This window comes from Desmodus rotundus, chromosome 10, assembly GCF_022682495.2.
Source record: "Desmodus rotundus isolate HL8 chromosome 10, HLdesRot8A.1, whole genome shotgun sequence".
In the NCBI taxonomy this organism is placed as follows: Eukaryota; Metazoa; Chordata; class Mammalia; order Chiroptera; family Phyllostomidae; genus Desmodus; species Desmodus rotundus.
Window position 1 is genome coordinate 94001580 of NC_071396.1, and position 23777 is coordinate 94025356.

At 50.7% G+C, this 23777-nt stretch overlaps 1 protein-coding gene across 1 annotated transcript in view; it reads left to right on the plus strand.

Annotated features, from left to right (window-relative positions):
• The first annotated feature begins 18948 nt into the window (after positions 1-18948).
• ARK2C (arkadia (RNF111) C-terminal like ring finger ubiquitin ligase 2C) overlaps positions 18949-23777 on the plus strand; it is a 107819-nt gene continuing 102990 nt past the window's right edge. Inside the window, exon 1 of the mRNA XM_045187902.2 lies at positions 18949-19233. The gene's annotated coding sequence lies outside the window, so the exon portion shown is untranslated. The remainder of the gene's footprint in view (positions 19234-23777) is intronic.

Sequence of the window (23777 nt, forward strand, 5' to 3'; positions counted from 1 at the left end):
GAACTGTTCGCATCCGATGGTCACTACAGAAGTGATGATAATGACCTTATTTGCTGAATCCAACTCCGGGCGGCTAGGGTTAAGTGAGATTTATTACGTGGCTTGCGGTCGCTTCCGTTATGAGTTGGCTTGTTGCTAGTCATCCCAGGGTAGGAATGGCTTCTGGGAATATCCCTGGGGCTCGCCGTGAGCAGCAGGACATGAAGGTGCAGGCCAGAGGTGTCCTTGCAACATGAGCACGTCCCATTTGGGGTGGGACTGTGGGACATGTGGGTATCATGGGAGAAATAAGGTTTGAAATGCCGGAGCCAGAAGGCAATGTGGAGAACATTATTCTGACCATGAAATGCATGAGATCAGAAACTGCGGTTCTCATCAATCCCTTTCCAAAACGGAAATGCACCCCTGGAACTGACAAAGACTCTCTCCTGGACCAAACTCTAACCAGGCTCCTCTGAACTCTCTTCTCAGCCAGGCCCTCACTTTTGGGCTGCCGAGTTCCTCTCGCCATTGTCCAATTTTAGCAAGAATCCTGCTGAGTCAGTTTAACCAGAATCCCCCACGCTCCGTATCGTTATCCTCCACCCACTGCCTCCCCCCAGGTGATGCCTGGCCACCTTGGCCTGCCTTCAGTAAGAAGCCCAACGGTCAGGTTAGCCAGAATTCCCCCTTACTCCTGATGTTTCCTCTCAGTAATTTTCCACCCACCAGCCCCCAACCCTGCTCCTACCGATTCCCACTTTCCCTTGCGTGAAGCCCAACCTCACTCCCTACTGAAAACCCTCATAGCCCTCCTTGAATAAAGTCTCGTTACCATCTTTAACAAGTGGCATGAATACATTTTTTAACATAATGCCTACATATCATACTTAAAAAAAAGTGGGGATCCCCTGAAATAGAATTCATCAGATTTTTGTATTCAAATTTCTGGCTGATTTGAACATGGAAACATGAAATGCCCTTAATTCCTATAGCCCACATACCAAGAAACTGACAGAGATTTTCCCAAGTTTAGCAACAGTCCTAAACATTTAGAGGAGCATAGCAATGCTCATTTGTAAGCATGAACATTTTCTAAACTATCCATCATAAAAGAACAAATTTGGATCAACCATATTTGAGGAAGGATGAGAATATCCTTCTCTATTTTCTCTGTGGAAAAAAATTACAAAGAAGAAGTAACCAAAGTGGATGCAGCCAAAAAGATTCGGAAGAAAAGTACAACAGAGGTGGATTGGGCTGTAAATTAATAATAGTGTTAGGGCATTTTGTGGGTTTTGTGATATTTGTGGAATGTCTCAGCTTTCTAACATTTGTAATTTGCTATGATTTCTTTTCTCATTCTAGCTAAATGTTCGTGTTGTATTAATTTTACATTCTTTTTGTTAGAGGCTCCTTCCCTGACAGCCCACCCCCTGCCCCCCACACCACCAGCAAAAACCCCTTGTGTCCCTGCCCTACAGATGTATGACTAGGTCACTCCCTTTGGGCCTCTGTGTATTTACTTCCTCCTGGTCAGGGTTGGTGCCTTCACCTCCCCGCAACCGCCCTCCAGGGAGAGTTAAAGAGAGGAGCCCTTGGATCCTGCCATCGCCCTTCACACCTGCAGAGGCAAAGCACCTGGCATCCACTATTTCATTTGCGCCATGTTGCAAACCACTAGGACTCCCCCCTTTTTATTGTAGAAATGTTTAAATGTATGCAGCATGGGTGGGATCACGGTCAGCCCACGCCACAGGCTGGGCTTGGTGAGGCAGTGGAGGGGCCCAAAGTTCAATCTCCAGGTCCAGTTCAGATCCTCTCCACGCTGCCCCCACGCTTCATGGCACTTGACACAGAGCGCTGTGGGCACAGCCGCACTCTTCCTCCGGGCTCGGGCTCGGGAATGGGCAGAACCTCTGACCGGAGGGGCCGGACAGGAAGCCAGCAGCAGCCTTGGGGGCCCTTCAGGACATGAAAAGGGACTGAGGCTGCTTCTCCCAGGGGCCTGATGGACAGAGGGCTCCAGACGTCTAGGCCTGGGGATGGGCAGGGGCAGCGGCAGCAGAATTGTTGGGCAGCTTTTTCCAATTATGTGCCATGCCCCTCACCCCAGCCTATTTTGATACAAGCCCAAGTGGGGAGAGGACAGGTTCATGTTGGAAAGTTTCCCAGGCAAATCTGATACCCACCCACTTTGGGGATGAGACCTCAGCCGGTGGCTCATGGGAATAACGGAGAGCCTGTGGGGCCCAGACTGCTCACCGCTGAATGGAGCCATCTGCTCCTAGCAGAGTGTGGAGCAGCGGCTGTATATATAGCCGGGCTCGGGGCCAGACTGCCTGGGCGAGTCCCCGCCCCACCACCGCACTAGCCATTTGACCTTGGAATCTGCCTGCTTCTCTGTAACGTGACAGTGATGAAGAACCTCACCTCGAATATGATAATGCACATAACGCACTTAACACAGAATTGGACACAACGCACTCAAAAATGTTAGTTAGCCCCTGCTGTATCCTCCTCCGTGGCCATCAGCCAAGGGTGGAGAGAAAGGTATATTCCCTTCTCTCAGGCCCAAGCGAGGGGCAGTCTCCTCTCCCTCCTTCACCCAGAGGAGGCAGGGTGGCAAAGGTCAGTCTTGTCCTGAAATCCAGCCCCAATGTATCTCCTTTCGGCTCAGCAGGGACCACCCTCTTTTGTCTGGGGCTGGGGAGACCGGTTTGGGGAGCCAGTCTCTGTGCCACCCAACCCCACCCCTTCTGCGGGGAGCTGGGGGCAGTCCCGCAGACGTGTGTCCTTTTCAGCAGGAACAGGTGGGAAGCCTGGAACCAGAGAGGGAGCTGGGGGAGGGGCGGGGGTGGCGCCTGGCGGCATCTTTGGCACCGCTGTGCAGGCGGCAGCTTTTCTCAGGCTCCCAGCCTCCACCTTTCACTCCTCTTTGGCAGCCCCATCCCCAAGGTGCTCAGGCCCTCCTCACCCTACCAGAGTGCCCATTCAGGAGAAAGGGAGTTTCCTAAGCTCATTTTCACGAGGGAATTAAGGAATACATTTCACTTGAGACAGGGCAATGCCTTGTAGTGATTTTCAAATGTCAGGGAGTCCTTTCTTCAAATGCTCTCTCTCGAGGGCTCAGACTTCGGACAGACTGAGGGCTGGGCATCCTCCCATCCTGGAGATGGCTCTGTGGGACCCTCTGGCTGGGGAAGCAGTTTTGAGAAGCACAGCGTTCTACAGGGAGGGTGTCCTCAGGCTTGCTCTCCACCCTTCCCCTCCTGAAGCCAGTGGGGCAGACTCAGCACTTGAACTCCGAGCTGTGTCCCACTCCTGCGGGCTGGAGGCAAGTGAGCAGTGGGGACAGTGGAGGGGCCTTCTTTGCTACCCACCCACCAAACATGAACCAAATATGCAAGCCTTCACTGAGGCTTTGCATGGTAGATTGTGGTCAGGGGATATTAATCAAGCAGACTTCCTGGAGGAGGTGAGTGCTAGAAGCCAAAGGCACAGAGCTTGAAGCTGACAAGGTTGAGCAGGAAATTTGGTCTCTGGAAGTGGATGCAGCTGATCTGGGGCCCTTGATCTGTAGGACAGATGAGGCTATCTTCCCAGGCACACTGCCTTAATTAGCCTTTCTAGCATCACTGAAAGGGTATGAGCCCAGGAGTGGAGGGCAGCTCCTGGGGATGGGCAATGTTCTTTATACTTTGCAGGAGCCAGGTCCCCTTTGGAGGCTCCTCTGAAGAAGGAGGGTAGGCTGGGGTCTCCCACTGAGCTGGCCGGTGTGCGTGCACTTCTGTGTCTGTGTGCACACAAGTGTGTGTAGAGGGTTGTCAGGGTTCAAACTTGCCAGTGAAGAGAACCCTGGCTTTCACTTTTCTCACCAGAAAACATGGAGACCCAGCCCAGCAGACCCCAGCACAGGACTCAGGAGAGAAGGCCCAGTTTTGCAGAGGCCACAGTCCGCAAGGGAAGAGCCAGCATACTATGACTCCAACAGGGCCCCTGAAAGGAAAGGGCTCAGGGTCCCAAATACCTACAGGGGAAGTCACCCTTCTGGAGTGTGAGTGGAAATGACACGTGTCACTTCTAGGCTGGGGCTTTTACGCAGTGGGCATATCTCCTCCAGGTTCTCTTTCTACCAGGCAGTTGCACGCAATAAGGCCTTAGGTCTCGGTGATGGAGCCACAGCAGGGAATGCGTCTGGCTGCCACATCAACAGGCTTGGACTGTGCCTTGGCCTGGGATGTGAGAAATGGATTTCTACTCTGTTCGAGCCTAGTCTATAGCTGGGATCTGTGTATCACTCACTGCCCTCGCTACTACTCCAGCATCCCAACCCTCTTGGTTGTATCTCAACTTAAGTCTCCATAGCTGCAATGGACCTTCCTCAGTATTCACACTGTGCTGAGGGCTGGATCCCTGTCTTTTCTGTTCACACTCCCTACTGCCTTTCTAGCTTCTCAGTCTGCTTCAGACCCTGTGTCTGCCCGGAAGCCCTCTCTGGCCACTTCAGGCCAGACCTCTGATAGGTCTGACCCTCCCTGCCCAGCCCATCTATGAGTCCCCTTCCTTTCCTGGTCGAGAGGCTGGGGAGATGGGAATGTGAATCCTCCCCAGCCTGGGGTGGCGGGAGTGTCTGCTGCCGGAGGGAAGGCGAGAGCTCATTTTAACTACAAACCAACAGGTTGCAGGTGATGGAGCAAACATGACCTCTTGGTAACAGATTACATTTCTCTTGGGTGTTCCTGGGCACGTGCCCCATGCAAGTGCTCGCTCGGTCTCTCTCTCTCTCTCCTCTCTCTCTCTCTCTCTCTCTTTCTCTCTCTCTCTCTCTCTCACACACACACACACACAGATGTCTTCAGACCCATAAACAAGACAATAAGGCCAGTTGTGCCTGAAACAGCTGAGCCGTTGGGTCTAGAGTGGGAAAGTGCCATCCATATCCGCTGCCCCACTAGTCTCACCACCTTGGGTAAGAAGAGCAATTGTGGCAGCTGGCAGGCCTTGGCTGACCACAGGCCAGGCGGAAGTATGACTCCACGAAAAGGCACTGGAGTGGCCCAGGAAGAGGGCTGAGTGGGAGGGGTCTGAGCTTGACCTCTAAGCATATGGGTCAGAGGTGCTAACTGGAAAAGGCCCCGGGGCCCATGCTACCTCCTTCTCACACTCATTCTTTTCCCAACTACACCTGTTTGCCTTTCTATGTTTTGCGGTTTTGATAGCTTTCTAAAAGTCACCTCCTCTGTGAAGCCTTCCTGGATTACATCAGGCAGTGATGTTTCTCCTACCTTGCCAGTGGGTATTCTTTGTGGGCAGGGAGGGTTGGGAGAGGACTGCAGTGAATAAGCAAGTGAAGTTGCTGTTGAGTGGGATAGGGTCACATCCTACTATAACTCCTGGCCTCCTCTCCACTTTTCTGAGAAAGAGTCAGCCCTGCTCAGGGAGAAACTTTCTCCACGTGTGTTGATCACTCTGTTTCTTCCTGTAGTCAGACAAGGGCAGGGATCATTCAGCTCATCCTTCACCAAAATGAAAGAGAGGGGTGGGCTGCGTCTGGATGATCAGGTTGCCCACCAGCGGAGCTGGAAGGCCAGGCGCAGTGTCAGGGTGAGAACAAGCAGGCACCTGGTGTCTACTCCAGGGGTGGTCACATTATGTTGTTGCTGTCAGAATCCCTGTTGGCAAAAGAATAAAGAGGTGCTCTGGGATGGGGGAGGGTGGTGGGACGCCCTCCCCCATCCCTGTCCCCGAGGGACCTCCACTCAGTCTCACAGCACAGCATGGAAGCATGGCCCTGGTCACTAATAAAGCCTCCTCCATCCCGCCTCCTCCTCCCCCAGGTTCCCCTTCCACCATGAGGCTGCCCTTGACATTAAATTAGCTTTGTTTCCCCAAGACTGTCATAGAAACAGGGCGTTTAGACATGTGCTTTAGCATTTGCACCAACTCAGGGACTGCGGCCAGACCTGGGACTTTCTCCTTGTAGGTGCTTGTGGGAGGTGGGGTGTGGACGGGAAGGGCCTCACCTTGCTACCAGGCTGGGTACAGGGGCCTGGAGTGAGACACGGAGTGTCAATGTGTTTTAGGAGGAATCTAACCTTTGGAGAGTGTCACCAGGGAATTTGTCTCCAACACTTGTGAGAATGGAAGGAGACGCTATTAATAAAGATGCTGGGTACCCTTCCCTAGCAAAGTGGGAGGAAAGGTCACTTGCCTTTGGAGGATCCATTGAAAATGAAGGCGACAGGCTCTGAGGAGCCCATGTTTGTTGGTGGGTGCAGTGGATTGCATAGGGTCTCCTCAAAATTTGTGTCTGTGCCCTGGCTGAATAGCTCAATTGGTTAGAACGTCGTTCCATTATGCCAGACTTGCCGGTTCAATCCCCGGTCAGGCCACATACAAGAGCCAACCACTGAAAGCATGAATGGCTGGAACAGCAAATCGATGTTTCTCTCTCCTTCTCCCTCTCTCTGTCTAAAAATAAAAATAAAAAATATGTTCAACCCTTATTTGTGAATGTGACCTTATTTGTAAAAAGGGACTTTAAAAATGTAATTAAGTTAGGGATCTTGAGATGAGATCATCCTGGATTACCCAGGTGGGCCCTAAATCCAATGGCAAGGGTCCTTAGAGAGACAGAAGGAGACAGAAGACACAGGGACCCAGAGGAGACCAAGTGAGGACACAGGCAGGGATTGGAGTGATGTGGCCACAGCCAAGAGACACCTGGAGCAACCAGAAGCTGGGAGAGGTAAGGAGGAATTTTCTGCTAGATCCTCTGGGGGGCGTACCACACTGTTGACACCATGATCTTGGACTTCTAGCATCTAGAACTGTGAGGGAATGAAATTCCTCTTGTTTTAAGCCACTAGGCTAATGTGGTTTGTTCCGACAGTCTGAGGACACACAGAGTGGCCTGGGAGGGCCCTAAGGGCACCTCTCTCCAGCAGCTCTGTCCCTTCCAGGCACTGCCTCTAGAATTGCATTGTTCTCATGCAACAGAGGTCACACACCGCCTCTCATCTGGGTCCCCTCGTGGGTGTCAGCACTGTGCAGGGAGAAGCTAGGGTTCCAGGCCAGAAAGGGTCTCTCGGGTAGCTCTGAGCGGCTGCAGCACCCACCAGCTGCCCTGGCCCCAGCTGTGAGGAGGAGCAGCTGTGCCAGCAGCTGAGGATCTGTGGTTGGCCCCGTGGAGTGGAGAGAGGCCGAATCTGCTCTGCCTGATGGGGCATCTGGCTAGGAGCTGGCCAGGACAGGGGAGGAGGTGGGAAGCAGGGTCCTCAGGACTGGCCAGGAGCCCAAAAAGGGAGCAAGGGAGGGTGAAGTCAGACCACCTCTGACCACCCCATCTGCGGCCTTGTCTCCCCTCCAACCACAGGCATCTGTTTCCCCAGAGGACCCCCAGCCCTGCCTGCCCTCACTCAGCCTGGCCCCTTTCATCACTTTTTAGAGGATCTAATAAACTTCCCCTCACACCGCCCCCACCAGGCTTGATTGTAAAGCTTTCCCTCCCAGGGCACTTCTAGTTTTAACTGGGGGGTGAGGAAGGCTGCCTCAAGTTTAGGGTGGAATTTCACGTGTTATACCCAGTCCCTGGGGACTCATTTTAGGGCAGCGCCCTCCCACCCCTTCCCACTGGAGGAGGAGTGGTCCTCGTCACACTGTCTAGTGTCTTAGTTCCTGCACAGTCTGTGCACGGTCTGCAATGCCCCGCAGTAGATTTTACTACACCGCTTTCTGCGATTGAAGCCCCTGGGAGCCCCTGTCTGGATTCCCTGATGGGGGAAGTGGACCCCTGGAAGGAAGGAAGGAAAGAAGAAAGGAAGGGAGGGAAGAAGAGGAGGAAGCCCCAACAAACTTCATTTTCTTCTACATCTCACCTGGGTCCGGACTGGTACCAAGAGAACAGGAGAAGGTAGAAGTGGCTGGGCAGAGTTTGCATTCGTATTTTAATGGCTTTCTTCTTTCTCTGCCCATTTCCTCCCACACTCTTCTGACTCACCTCCTATTTCCCCAAAGCTGGAGCTCAGCTGCTGGCTGGCCTGCATACCTCAGGGTCTCACACCCATCCCCCGTTTAGTTGTATGACCACAGGCAGGTTACACAACCTCACTGAGCCTCCAAGTGTTATCTATAAAATGCAGACAAGAGCCCCAACCTCAGAGGACCACGACATTAAATGAGATAGTGCACGTGAATGCTGGGAATGGTACCAGGGTCTAGCGACAGCTCAAGAGATGCAGGTTTTCATTATGAACCAGCTTTTGGTTCCATTGATTTTATCTATTGTTTTTGGTTTTATTGATTTCTGCTGTTTATTATGTCTTTTCTTCTGCTTGCTTTGGGTCAATTTGCCCTTTTATGACCCTAGTTGATTAAGGTGGAAGCTTAGACTACTAATTGGAGATCCTCTTTCTTAAAGCATTTAGTATTACAAATTTCTCTCAAAGCACTACTTTAGTTGCATTCCACAAACTTTGATATCTTGTGGTAGAAAACCATTTAAATAGCAATATGATATTTTAAAAATAGCTGGAGGTGGGAAGTGGAAAACAAAAGGCTTAGACACAGACTGGACGGTCGCATAGGGAGCTGAGGCCACTGGCAGCTGGGAGTGGGTGGGCAAGCCTCCAATGAGTGAAGTGGGCTTTTGAGATGGCGTGGCAGAGGCTGAAAACTACCTGGCCAGCATCCATCCCACCCCTCTTCCCTAGCTACAGAACCTTGAGCAGTGTGCCTAGTTGAAAAGACTACATTTCCCAGGCTCCCTTGTAGTTAGATGTGGCCAGGAGACTAGCTTCTATCCAAGAGATGCCACAGAAGTGGTACATGGGACTTCTGGAAAGGCTTCTTAAAAAGAAGTGACTCATGGGGGTGGTGTGGCCTTCCTTCTTTCTGCTTCCTGGTGGTCGTCTTGGCCCCAGAGGCGACCTTGGGTATAGACTGTGCACACTGAGGATGTGCAAAAAAGACAGAAGCAGGAGCTCCCTGCTGACTGCATGGAGTTACCAACGCCATCCCTGGACCGCTCCCCTGTGGAAACCACACGCCAACCGCCCAAAAAGGGCTCCGATAGGGGATAATTCTACTTATTATCTCAGAAGTCCTTTTTTTCACATAACAAAAACATTATTTTAACCCTAATAGATTATTAAAAAACTACTCTAAATTAAAAAATTTTCCCACTAATACTAGCCTGCCACTTGGATCAATACAATGTCAGCAGACCCTCAGCCCTTCTCCATGCACCAGGCCAGGATACTTCCTCTTCCCAGACGTACTTTACCCCGACAGACTGTGCCCTTGGCTGTTCGAGTCACTCTCCCTGGGGAGGAGGGGTCACTTAACAGGCAACTGGCGCCAGTCTCAACACTGCTGAGGAGGATTTGGGAGGTACAGAGGAGAAGAAAGGGCATTTAGCGGAGCGGTGGAGAGCAATGGCTGGAGGACAACCAGAGGTCAGGTGTGTTGAGCGAGGCCAATTTGTCCACGTGGGGCAGCAGGGGCAGGTAAAGCTGGGAAGGGTGGTGCGAGCCAGACTGTAACGGCCTCGAAGGAACCTGAATGCCACCAGCCTGCTGGCAACTTCGGTAAGTGGCTTTCTCTCTCCTGGCCTGGGATTTACGTGGGGACTTGTATGATAAAACCTGGGGATTTACCTAGTTCAGAAGCTTTTAACCTGAAATTCGTGGCCAGACTTCATGGGATCCAAGAACCTTCTGCCAAATCTGTGCATCTTTTTCTGGAGAGAGGCCCACCACGGCCATCAGACTCTCTCAGAGGTCTGTGGTCCCCAGAGTGAAAAATCGTTGCCCCGCTGCCTTCAGCATGAGAGGGTCACTGACTTTATTGTGTGAACTGAAAAGAGCCTTCGGTACCAAGTTTTTGGAGGCAGGAGAGTGAACAGAGCACAATTAAGGATTTGGTATCCGAAAAAAATTTAATCTGGTACCAAATACCTGTAGAAAATGTGTTTTGAAAAGCTGAAAAGCACAAAACGAAAATGAAAATTTCCCCATAATTTTTCCATGCTATTATCATTATGGTAGTTTTTAAATTTACACACACACACACACACACACCCCACGTATACTGCGCTGGTAGTAATGTTGTAGCTGTTTTAACGTAGGCACAGCACAGCGCACTACTCACGTGGGTGTGGGCACGGACAAACGCACTCCACTCCCCGTTGTGTAAAAGCACCGTGCTTACCACTGTGTTACGATGGCCTATGGTGTTCAGGACGGTACCTGCTGCACAGGTTTGTAGCCCAGGAGCAGCAGGCTAGGCCATACAGCCTAGGTGTGCAGTAGGCCAGACCATGCAGGGGTGCTGGGGGAGAGAACCACCTCCTCCTGGGGCACTTGGGCTGGGGGATTTGCTGCAAGCCCCAGCAGAAACGCCACTAGGTGTTACTAGCCTGGGTCGGCTTCCCCTTCCCTGCCAGTGGCCTCCTCAAGGGAGTGTCCCCCAGGCTCACAGCTGCTCCTTGTACGCTGGTGACAGGTAGCCAACTGGAGAGTGCCGGCCAGGGGGTGGGGGAGGGCCCAGAGCCCTGCACAGTGGGGCACATGAATGCTGCTCTCTGTGTGACACTGCTTGGAGGAGCTCCGCCTCGCCTCCAGTCTTCTTGCTCCCAGCCCTCTCCACCTTCTCTTGAATGGAAGGGACCTAGGATGGCTTTACAATGAGGTGCAAAGGACTGAGGGGTCCAGTGGTTAGTTGAATCTGGCTCTGCAGCCAGAGTTTGGGATTGTAGCCCAGCTCCTCCACATCCTGGTTCTGTGAACTGGGGCAAGTGATTTAACCTCAGTGCTTCAGAGTCCCTCCTATCTGTAATCTACAGCATAGTAACAGAGCTCAGTCACAGGGTGGAAGAGGGTGATCAAGTTAACGGTGTCAAGTTCTCAGAAGAACGCGGGGCACACAGTAAGTGCCTAGTAAATGTGCGTGACTATTACTGTTTGCCTGATGTCCATGCGGGGTGGCTTTAATGGTGGAATTACTGGCATCCGCCAGCAGGGAACATTGTAGGGACAGGGAGCTCTCAGGGCCATTCTCAAGTTCGTGCATTGGCAGGTACTTCCAGCCCCAGTCAGAAAGGCTTCCATTCCTATTGTGTCTCCAGATGGAGGAAGGATTTCTGGGGGCATTAATCCTCCCCTCCCCCTGGTGTCTCGTGACTCCTGGGACACCTGGGTCAGTACAGAGGAGGAGATTGGCCAGGTCTTTTACCTCAGACTGAGCTCCGTGTACTGTTAACACATGCAGACTGGCTGGGAATTATGGGCCTGCAGACTGCAGGCTTGGGGGGAGGGTTGTGTGTGCATGAGAGAGAGAGGGAGAGAGAGGGGGAGAGAGGGAGGGAGAGGGAGAGAACTTGATGTCCATCAAAACTCTGTGCTTCTGCTCCCTTGGTCTATAGTTGTCACTAGCAGAAATGCCTGTCTAGCCTTGGATAACATTTTCAGGCCGCTCCTCTCTCTCCATCTAGATGGAGCCATGTGAGTAGTTCTTGCCAATAGCACTGAATGGAAGTGATGGCTGTTAAGAAGCAGGTATGCCTTCTCCCTGCTCTCCTTCCCACCTGCCAAGAGGAGGTTGGCAGGTTGGCTGGAGCCTGGAACCAGAAACCACCAGATGGGAAGTGCTAGCTAGATACAGCACTGCTGTGTGTAGACTGATATCTGTGTCCCCCAAATTCAAATGTTGAAGCCCTAACATATGTTGAAACTCCATTGTGATGATGTTAGGAGGTGGGGCCTTTGGAAGGTAGTTAGGTTGTAAGGCGGACCCCTCATGAATGAGATTAGTGTCCTTATAAAAAGAAACATGAGGAAGATGATCTCTCTCTGCCGCGCGAGCCCGCAGGGAGAGGACAGCTGTCTAGGAACCAGGATGTGGTTCAGCCAGCACCAGGTCACAGCATTCCCGGCCGCTGGAACTGTGAGAAGTAAAGGCTTATTGTTTAAGTTACCCAGTCTGCAGTATTCAGTTATGGCAGCCTGAGCTGCCTAAGACCCCCACTGTGATGAGGAGAGGTATAGTCTAAAATGTTTGAGGTTTTTTTGTTATAGCAGCTAACTATCACTCTTAACTAATGTGAGGAAAGGCTTCACAGAGAGGTTAAAATCCGAGCCAGGTGTGAAGGATGAGTAGAAATTGCAGGGGTGCAAGCAGGGTGGGAGAAAGAGGTGGGCAGATTTCAGCTCAATATGAGAAAGAATTCTTGGCCCTATAAAATTTCTGTTTGTGAAGCATCTTGGTCTTAGGGGCATGTAAGCAGAGACTGTCACGGATGCCAGCTCTCTGGCTACCGTCAGCTCTGCCCCTTGCAGAAGGAAGGGGTGGGGTGCTCCACAAGGTTTCTGAGAATCCCACACCTTTCTTCAGGGCTCTCCGAGCCTGGAGGGAGAGCCCACTATTGACTTCCCACAATGACCATGTTAATTGGGTATACTGAGAAGCCACCTACAGTCCCCAAAGTTGTGACCAGGCAGTGTTCCAGAAATCTCTATGTGAGCCAGTTGTTTGGAACTCAGAATGCATTTTCCCATAGAAACCAAGTTATAAATGGTGGTTGGTTTTTCAGGCCAGTCCACAGATTTCTGTTTAACTCATACTGTTCCTGAAGTTAATCATGGACAGTGCAACGTTAACTGCACTTGGTCAACATTTAAGGTGGGGTGTATGTGAGAAAATGCATTTCAGGTCCCGATTTGGAGTTCAGATATGCATCTCACTTCTAGGTGGCATCAGGAGGCTGGAGGATGGGGCAACTATTTTGGGTGCCAGGAACTCCTTCCTTCTCCCCCACAGTGGGTAGACAGAGGGCTCCATGCTTCAGAGGTTCTGAAGTGGGGAACAATGGTCCAAGTCTCCACGGTGAGATAGGGCAGGGGTAGGAATTCAGACACATGCTTCGCCTCACCTCATTGGAGCAGACTAGTCACAGTACCTGCACACACTCAGTGGCTCTGCTCAGGGAAGTAACTGAACCCTGACCGGTCCAGGCATGTCCCCAGTTATAGGCAGCCTCTGTGCAGGCCGCTTAGTGACAATCTGGCTGGAAAAGCTCGGCCCAACAGGAGCAATGGAGGTGTGTGGGGCCATTTACCTGGCTGCCTCTAGAATCTGGACTGTGGAATAGAGAGGGGCCAGGTCAGCCGGTAGCCTGGAAGGACTGGAGTGGAGATATGCATTCATTAGCCAGAGTCCCAGGATGCAAGCCACAGACACTGACCAGGAGACAGGAAAGGAGTTTCTGAAGAATGCACCATAGAAGGCCCTGTCAGTGCCTGCCCAGACCTCCTTGCATTCTCTGCCATAGTCCGTTTAATGGGACAGTGTACGGAGCTCTGGCCACAGGGACATGCAGGGCAGACCAGAAGGGCTGGAGAGGTCACGCCCCTGGAAGCAGCTGTCAAACTGTGATGGATGGAGGGTTGGTGAATAAAGACCCCAGTGCTCTGAGGCTTGTTCTACAGTGTCTCCCAGAGCTCCCCAGCAGGGTCAAGCTCCAGTTGCCCCAAGTGGTAACTAGCTTGATGTAACACTTATCTATTGCTATGGAACAAACCATCCAAAAGTTGTGGGGTGTAAAACAACAGTGATTCATTATTTCTCATGATCTGTGGGTTGGCTGGCAGCTCTTCTGCCTCTCACCTAGGCTCCCTCACGCACACGCATTCAGCTGGAGGTTGGTCAGGACACAGGGTCCACAACATCCTTGCCCCCATGTCTGGCAGAGGGCTGGGTGGCTCAGCTCCCCTCCATGCGGCCTCTCATCCTCCAGTCAGCTGAACCAGCTTCCAGAGGGAGCTTCTCTGTCTGTCCTATCCCATGCTAGCGTCGGTTATCACATTTCATTTTTGGATCATCGTGTCCACCTTATTTTTTTAATTAATAATTTTTTACCCTCACCTGATGACTTTTTTTCTTTTTGAGAGAGGAAGGGGGCAGGGAGAGAGACAGAGACGTCGATGTGAGAGAGACATCGATTGGTTGCCTCCTCATATGACTGGGGATCGAGCCGGCAACCTGGTTATATGCCCTGGCTGGGAATCAAACCCTCGATTTTTTGGTCTGTGGACCGATGCTCCGACCAACCGAGCCACACCAGCCAGAGATCATGTATACCTTTCTTAAGGAGGATTAGTGAGTGTTGGAATCTTTCTACCAAAGGAGACCAACTAACAAAGCCCAAGCCCCTGTGTACACAGGCCCCTGTGGCATGGGATTAGTAGTCCCATGCGGGTCTGGACTTGGGACCTCCGACAGAGAGGGGCAAGTTCCTGGGTCCCAACCATTTGTCACCAAGAGGCTGCCTGCTCTTGTGCAGTCCTCATTGCCTTGCCCCAATGGATGGCTTCTGCGATACAAAACCAGCGTCCGCTGGGGCCTTATGAATATGTTATGCTTACTTCTGGTGGCTACCTAGCTTTTCGGTTGATTTGTTCACTCCACAAATGCTTATTGTACATGTTGGAAACATTCACTCCCTTGGGGAGCATCGCACACCCAAAGCTATTAAGTAAGAACTAATTTGTGAGTCTTTGTACAGTATTTACAAGTCCGTCAGTCAAATCAGACATTGGAACAATTCCCAGGTCATAGCCTTCCAACACTGCTATACTTTTATTTGTTTAATTAATTTTAAAAGTCAAGATGATACATACACACGTTTTAAGGAGCTAAAGAGTACGAAAGGCTTACGATACAATGTGGCAGTTAGTTCCCTGCTGTATTTAGTTCTCTTCCTTAAGGCAGCCCTGGACTGTATTACCTATTTCTTCTGGAATTTACCCATTTCTGTATGTCTGAAGAGTGTAACTATGCTGTTCGTATGTTTTGGTTGCTTAGTTACAGGCATTACCATTGATTTCTTATTATGAGAGATGAGGGGCAGTGCTCCCACACCAAAGTCCTCCTCCTTCCCCTCCCCCATCCTCTCGATATGGTTGTTTCACGATCTTTGCTTAAGTCAACATTCTGAGTCTTAGTTACCATGCCTCTATGCTTAAAGATTATTCACAACTCAGTATTGTAACGCATGCTGTTTTTTCTTTATTTTTTCTGCTTCTGTTTTTCCTGAAGTTAGTAATAGTTTTGTTGCCTCCTTCTGTTCTGCTTCACCCATTGCATCCTCTTCCCACAGCAGACTTTTCCATGAAGTCACTCACGAGAGGTAATCTCTTGTCCCCAGTTCTTTCTCCTGGAGTCATTCGTCCTGGAGACTTTCATGTTCCTCCAGCCTGGACTTGCTGTTCTCTCTGCCATCCAGTTGTCATCCTGGGACTTCACCTTGCTGCCATCTTTAAAATTCCCTTTGCCTTTCTTAGGAGTGCGGGTCTACTGTCCCGGATCTCAGGGCTTTCTCTCCCTCGGGGTACTGCCTGGCGCTGAGAACGCTCGCTAGCGGGCGGGCTGTGGGGTCGACTGCGGAGGGCGTGGTTACCAGTGCTCCAGTCTGCATTGACTGCTCTCGGGGCTTCCCACCATCATCCTCCATGAGACGCCTTTGACTTTTCCTAAAAAAGGGTCTGGAGTGATAATTTTGGAGACTTGGCACGGCTGGAATAAAAAAAACACTCTCTCAAATTTATTGGTAACTTGTTTGGATAGAGAATTCTGGGGTACAAATCATGCTCATCTAGAATGATGAGGGCCTTGCTTTATCTTCTCTCCCATTGTGGAGGCTGAGAAGTTGAGATCCATTGGGACCACTGGCCCCTCATATGTGACCTGTGCTTTTCTCCCTGGAAGTCTGTGAGGTTCTCTCCTTGTCCTCCGTGTTCTGAAAATGTCCAGTGACGTGCTTTGGAATGGAGCTGTTTTTAGCTTCCACGCTGGAAGCTCAGTGGGCTATGCAGTCTGCATGGTGCAGAATTGTTAAAAAGACCCTGGGTTGCCTAGATATAAGCCAGCTGGACCTCAGAGTCCCCATCTCTGTGTAGGAGGAACTATACCTAGCTTAGCTTAGCTTTCTACAGGACCACCAGCTTCCTCTCTCCCACCCTTCCCTAGGGGGGTCCTGGGGTACACCTTCCAATTCCCAGACTCCAAGATCACCAGATGCCGGGCAGTTGGCCTTACCTCCAAACTGCAAACATCGAGTACCCTGAATCCAATCTGCCTGGTGCCCAGCAGCCTATTATTACCCCCTTGGCATGGCTACTTTCCTACAGTTGTCTATGAGAGGGAGACCCACGGGAGGGTGGGGGTCCCTCCCCCGGAACCAGACTCACACTGTGTCCCAGCAGTACCCCAGCCCCAACACACCTTTCTGTGGAATGATGTGAGATTCAGAGTTCTCACCGCTTGTCTTCACGTCTCTTCTCACAGACTGTGGCCTTGTGTATGTGTGTTTTTTCTTTTTCCAGTAAAGACTATTTCTTACCACTTACTGGGAGATGTGGTGAAATTCTCCGTGAGCCCTGGTGCGTGTCAGAGGTGAAGACCCAGAAGACCCGTGTTTACCCCAGCGCTACAACTCATGTTCTTCTGGGCGGGGCCGTGAATTCTTGGGTTATTTTGAGAATGATTTAATCATCTCCATTTGCTCTGTGTTTCTCTCTCTCTGTATCTCTCTCTTCTGATGCTGGAGCTCCTGGGTTTCCCCTTGTATTTGTCTCTTTGTTCTCAACTTGACCTTCCAACCCTTCACTGAGTTTCACATGTCTGCTCTCATGTTTTTTATTTCCGAGAACTGGTTTTTTTTTTTTGTTCTCTAAATGTTTCTTTTTAAAATAACATTCTGTTCTTAGTGTGTACCATCTTCCCTTATTTCTCTGGGGATATTAATGATCTTAAGTTTTTTTCTTCTTCCTGCACTGTGTCTGCTGCCAGGCTGTTTGGTCTTGGTGTTAGAGAGGCTTTTCTAGGAAGAGGGTGACCTTTGGTTGTCTGCTTATGACTGACTGCGGCGGCAGCGAGGAGGAACCGGAACACTGACTGGGAACTCTAAGTGGTGGGCAGGGTACCTGGACTTGGAGCTTTACTCTAGGATGATTTTGGTGGGCCCCTTGCTGGGGAACCTCTGGGTCAATGTCTTTATTTAGGTCTTTTCTTTTGGATGGTCCAGTGCCCAGAGAGTTCTTTTCTGATCTCCTGTTTGGAGTGCAAATGTCTGGTGCTGTGGAGGCTGAGTTGGGGAGAAGTTGGGTGGGGGCACTAATTAATTCCCTGCCCAAAGATTCTCTGTTTTATCTTCCACAGAGAGTAAACCCCTAGATTCCCTGCCCTGAGGGAGATGGGGCTGGATGTCCAGCACTGTGGAGTGCTCCTCCCATCTCCTACATTTCAGTAGCCCCCTTACTCCCGGTCCCAAGGGTACCACAGCAGTTGGCTCTTGAGCCCTCTGAGAATGCTGCCATGGAATTGAATCCTTTCTGTGTTTTTCTCCCACTGACTTAGGATTCAGCGCTCTCGGGGCTGTGCATTTCCAGTTACCTCTTGTCCACTTGCCTTGCAGCCCCTCCCATTTGTTGCTGCAATATCCTCTCCTGTCTTCTCTGTCCTTATAGGTTTATGTCTTTAAAATTTTTTAAAAATTAGTTTTAGTGAGTTGTGGAAGTGAACAAACTCAGGTGTGTGTGTTCAATCTGTCATTTTTGCCTGATCTCCCACTATGCTCTGATTATTCTACAGTATCGAGTGATCAGATCCTGTTAAAGGCCTTGGTCCCGTTGACTTATCTCTCTGTGGCCTGGCAGTTAGGCTGGGCCCCTGCTGGGCTGCTTCTCAAATTGCTGCAGCTGGGAGGCAGGGACAGGCTCTATCCTTAGGGATAGAGCCCCACCCACTCTGTTCCCCTACTCCTCAGCCCCTACCAGGCCTCTCAGAGCCTCAAAGACCTGCAGCTCCTTCTCAGGGAGCTGTGATGGACCAGTGGGTGCTGCTTTGGTGAGAGGGGCTGGAGTCCAGCCAGGCATGGCCAAGGACGTCCCAGCCCAGCAGCCTGAGCAGTCAGTCCAGTCGCCTTCATGTTCACGTGGCTGGGTGCTGTGATGGCAGGGAGGATGGACCTCTCACTACAAAGCCACAGACATTGTTCTTCCTGTTCTTTGTTCAAATGCTTGCCTTCTGAAGCTTGATCCTTTTGGGGCCCAGGGTCCTTCTTTTCAGAACTGGGGCTGACTCTTGTCTGTCAGGTCAGCTCCTTCCTGATGACAATGTCCTCCTGTCTGTTGGTGTCTCTCCCTGAGGGATAGTGTAATTCAAGGACACTGTTGGTGCCCACCCAACAGACATGGGCTCTCTTCCTACCTAACAGAATATTGATTAGTGGGGCTAGTATTGGGCCAGCCCCAGGGTGGGTGGTGAGCAGTCCACACCAGTCACAGCAGTCCTGTTCCCCTGTGCCAAAACCAAACCAGAGACATGCAGGAGGCATCAAGCTGAAAGAGACTAAGCAGGATTCTCCACGGGGCGATGCTGTGGCTGATGTTGTGCTGAGTACTCTATGTTCAGTTTGCACACCAGCCACTTGTGGTAGGCAGTGGTATTATCCCCATGATACAGATGAAGAAACTGAGGCTCAGAGAGCTTCCAAAACTTTTTCTTGGCAGCACAGTTAGTAAGCATTGGATCCAAAGCCCACACTTAATCAGTTTGCAAGGATACAGGTAATGAGTGCCCCTATTCCAGCCAAGAATAAAGGAAATAATATGGCAGAGGCAACAGGGAGAGTGCTGTGTTTGTTGAGTCAGTCTACCAGGAAGCCAGTCAGTGAGTAAATGAGCAACTGAGCATCCACCAGTCAAATAAACATGGATTCATTTCAACATTGGCTTGCCCCAAGCCAAGAATGCGCACTGGGCTCTGGGAACGTGAGGCTAGAGAACACCCTGTCCCTGCCCTCGGTTACTCAACAGCCTAGACACCGGTGAACGCTGACTGGAGGCCAATGGGACAAGGGCTGCTTTGTCATGTGCATAGGTGCCGCAGAGCACAGGGCACGGCCTGGCTATTTTGATGTAGGAGATGGGGAGAGAGCTGGAGACTGAACTTCACACAGGAGGAGATATCTTGTGGATTTAAAGAGCAAGGCGCGGGAAAGCAGTTTGATGGGTCCTCAACAAGTTAAATGTAACATTACCATTTGACCCAGCAAAGAATCGAGAACAGGGACTCAAACAGATACTTGTGCGCCCGTGTTCCTTGCAGCCTTATTCACAATAGCCCAGAGGTGGAAGCAACCCGAGTGTCCTTTCACAGACGGCTGGATAAACGAAGTGTTGTCTGTCCATACAGGTGAGTAATATTCAGCCATCAAAAGGGGGGAATTCTGACACATGCTACAATGTGGATAAACCTTGAGGACATTATGATAGATGAAATAAGCAAGTCACAAAAGGTTAACTGTTGTATGATTCCACTTACATGAGGCACCTGGAATAGGCAAATGCATAGGGACAGACAGTAGATTAGAGGTGGCCAGAGGCTGTGGGGAGGAGAATGGGGCTTAATGGGTGCAGCATTTACGTCTGAGGTGTTGAAACGTTCGGGAAAGAGTGGTAATGGTCACATAACATTGTGAATGCACTAAATGTTAATGTGAAAGTACTTAATATAAATGTACACTAAAAATGGTCAAAATGGTAAATTTGATGGTACGTATATTTGACTATAATAAAATAAAACAACAAAAAAGTGAGGCTCTGATTTTTCCCAGGTTGAGAATATTTGCACCTTCCATTAGACAACATAAGGGAACCAAAATGAAACAGACAGACAGGCGGGGGTGTGGAAGAAGCAAGGCCAACGAAGGGAATTAAGAACGCATGCAAAATAAGGCCCAAGGGCTGGTTTAGCCTCATGCTGCCGTGGGGTGAAGGAGGGCCTAGGGGCAGGGAGGCAGGGAGGTGTCAATTTGGGAGGGTGTCCTGGAAGAGGGATGAGCCAGGAATGGCAAATTGCAGCACTTTTGAGGCCAGGCAGGTAATGAAATGAGATGTGTGAGTCTGGGTAGGGACCACAGGGAGTGGGATTACGTGGTGGAGTGAGGAGTTTGACACAAAAACCAAATACCAGCAAGGCTCTGTTGGCTGAACAGTCACACACACAACGCCCCCACTTCTGCTGACCTGAACGTCCTGGGGCCACCAGACTGTGGCCCGCCAGGAAATGGCTTCAGGTCCCGTGTGCTCTCATCTCAGGTGGTTTCCAGATGTCTCACTGGGCTGTGTAAGAACCTGGGACTCACTCTCGTAGCCGTGCTTGCAAGCCCCGAGGAGGGACACGTTGCAGACCCCCGCCTCGCCACTTCAGATCTCCCTCCAGCCGTTACCTCCATGCCCTCATTTAAGGGCAAGTCTTCTGGGTCAGATGTCTAATCAGGTTTAGGCATCTGAGGGTCAGAGAGTGCTAGGACAGGCAGGGGCCTTGGACAGCATTAGGATGACCCCCTCAATGTACACATGGGTAGTTGGGACACAGAAAGACAGTCACATGAGGGTAGTAGCCCTTTGTCACCTTCAGTATTTTTGCAAGGCTGAGTGACCTCCTGCGGGTGATGCTACAATGAAGATTTCCTCCCCGAGTCAGGGATGGACTGGATTTTGTGAACCGTGTCTTCTGGATCTGAGAGTGTCGGATCCAAGGCCCCACGTGAAGCCATTCTCCCTGTGGATGGCAGCTCATTTCCTTCTTCATTCAGTTTGAACACTCCCCATCTGGCTTTGCTTTGGAGCAGTTATTACTGGTAATCAACCATCAATCCAGACCTAATGATGCAACCTGAACACGTCCTGCAGTGAAGCCCGGACCACATCTGCCTTGCAGCGGGACATGCCCGGGAGGCCTGGCTGGCCCTGGCTTCTCATCTCCCTTCAGACCCCTTAGGGGGTAGAGGCCAGGCTTCTGCCCTAAGGCTTGTCCTCCCTTTTCCCCATCTTAAGGACCAGAGGGCCGCTCAGAACCACCCCTTTGCCTGGCCCACACCTGCAACTCTGTCTCTGCAGTCTGACCCAAGGCTTGGAGACCACCCAGAGAAGCAGGGACAGGAGACTCTGGAGAGGGGAAAGGGAGACAAAAGGCTCTGGAGGCCAAGAGAGCTGACTTGGTAAATATGCTGAGGAGGGCTGAGCATGTGCTTCTCGAGCTGTGGGGAGACTCAGCTTCTGGAGGGTTGACAGATAGAGGGAGGCTCGTGCATAAATTTACTTGAACATTTAATGCTTTGTCCCAAGGCCACATTTCAAGCCAGTGAACAAAATGCTTTACTGGCTAAACCACTGAACCCAAAGAAGTGAGGAAGGGTGGCATTTTAAGACCCTGTACCTGATTTGGGGAGAAATGTTAACGGGGTAGGAATCTTAGGCCCTTCAAGTTCCATCGTAAAGTGAGGCCAACACCTCTAACAAAGTGTGGGGCCAGCCTGGCTTCTAGGGGTTGGGACAGAGAGTGACATGAGCAGTGAAGCCAACAATGAGCAGTGTCCCTTGGTGGAGTGACCAGGGCTATGAGGCACGCCTGGATGTGAATCTTTGTTGTGAATCTTTGCCCTTGACTTGGATAAAGTGACCCGACTTCTTGGAGCCTCAGTTTCCTCACCTGTGAAATGAGGACAAGGATGGTCACCGTGCTTGCCGTCCAGGGAGGGGCGAGGAGCACCGTGCGAGAAGGCCAGCAGACACAAGGGCAGACTCTGCACATGTGAGGCCTCAGGCCTAAACTTCGCCTCACCTCCGCACCCGGTCTCTTTCCTCAAGGTCTTCTCAGGGCCCGTCTCCAAAACGATGAATCACCTGCTAACACAGACTTCATTGCAGGCCCATGAGACACTGGCTGCAGAGTCAGAAAGGAGGCTGAGGGTCAAAATGCTGTCCTGAGAATCTTCTTTTTTTCTTTTCTTTTCTTTTTTTAAAGAAACTCCCCAGTTCTGCAACAGAGTCAGCAGGTATGGGAGCATTTTTAAAGTCATTCTCTTGCTCAAGAATGCACCGTGGCTCCCCATTGCCAACAGACAGGCATTGAGCACCCGCCAGTGCCGACAGCGTGCTGGGTGCTGGGTGCTGGGCGCTGGCACACGGTGGAGAGCAAATCACAGTGCAGGCTGCCCACAGGCTGACAGTCTAGATCTTATAGCTGGGTGTTCCCGGAAGGGCCCTGCATGAAATTTACCTGGGTGGAGGTTGCTAAAATACAGGTTCCTGGGCCCTGCCCTGGCCCTCTCTGCCCCTGAATCAGAATCTCAGGGACTGGGACCTGGGATCTTACCTTTTAAGCAAATTCTCCATGTGATTCTATGCACACTGAGTATGAGAACCAGGCCCTAAGGATGGTGAATCCAGGGATTGCCTTTTGCCCCTGCATGGATTTCCACCCTTCACTCACTCCCTCCAACCAAGGAAGAAGAATGAGGGAACTAAGGAGCTAACATCAAGTCACAATGCCCCCATTGCCTGCCAGGACAGGCTAAGTCATTCATTTGTCACATCCAGTTTGTTCGATCTGCCCTTAACATTTGTTGACTGCACCAGGGCTCCTTTCCCCTGCTTTTCCTTCCTCATTGCCTCTCTATGTGCATGAAAGTAGAGCCCCTGCTGGGAACTCGCAGCTGATGCGTTTCCGTTAACCGGAACAAAGCCTTCCGTTACAGCCAAGCACGGCACCTCTGTCTAGTACCCATAGAGGTAGGAGTCAGTGGTCATGAGGCAGTTTTACATCTGGCTGCATGTAGAAAATGTGGGAGAAAGTTGCCAAATAAAAATGATTCCAATGAGATAGAAATTGAACTATTTCCTACTTTAAAGAAGTGGTGGAGAGGTTGTCTGGGGCCTGTAGGGTGGCTTTATGAAATCAACCAATATCCAACTTGCTTTCAGAGTTGCTTCTCCACCATCTGCATGAGGTTTACTGTGTACTTTCCACTTATGGTCCCATATGGCTGCTCCAGCTCCAGCCCTTACATCAATCTTCCAGTTAGTAGAAAAAATAAAGAGGAGAAGAAAGGCACACTCCTTGCCTTAAAGACACTTTGGGGGAGTCATACATGACTTTTGCTAACATCCCATTGGTTAGATGTTTGTCATACAGCCACACCTGTCTGAAGGGAATCTGGGAAATGTAGTCTTTATTCCAGGTGGCCATATGCCCAATTAAAAGTCAGAGGTTTTATAATAAAAAAGAAGGGGGGAACAGAAAATGGGGGCTGCTAGCACTCTGAGACACCATTGTAGTTTTCTTCAATCCAACCCATGTTTGCTATGGTGATGCTTACATTTGAGTTGATTTATGGATATATACGCGTATGGCTGCCCCACATCTAATAAGAGCAAATTCGGAGACAATGTGTAAAAGTGAGAGTTAGAGTCAGGTCATCACAAAGGAAGAGGAGTCAAGTGTAACTTTTCAGATGAGTATATAGACTCACTTTGGATTTAGGAACAATTGGGTGTGGGAACCACCTTGGGAATATTACATCCTCATAAGGGGAGCAGCACCCACAGAATATTCTTCTCCCTGGTTAAAAGTGTCAGGCGTGTCCTCCATCCCTCCTTCACACCCCTGCAGTCAGGATCGATGTGCCATTCCTTGTCTGACCTTCAACCCCACCCCATGATGTACCCCCCGATTTCCCAGCCCTAGAATCCACCCCCACCCCATTCATTTTGTGCATAGATGACTCTTTCTAATTGGTTCACTCCTGTGCTCAGAAACCTTCAGTGCTCCCCTCTGCCTACCAAGTATACTCCTAGTTCTTTACCAGGAGCATGTGTGTGCGTGTGCGCACACACACACGCACAGACTATTCCCATCCCATAAAACCATTCACTGTCTCCTTAACTCACCCC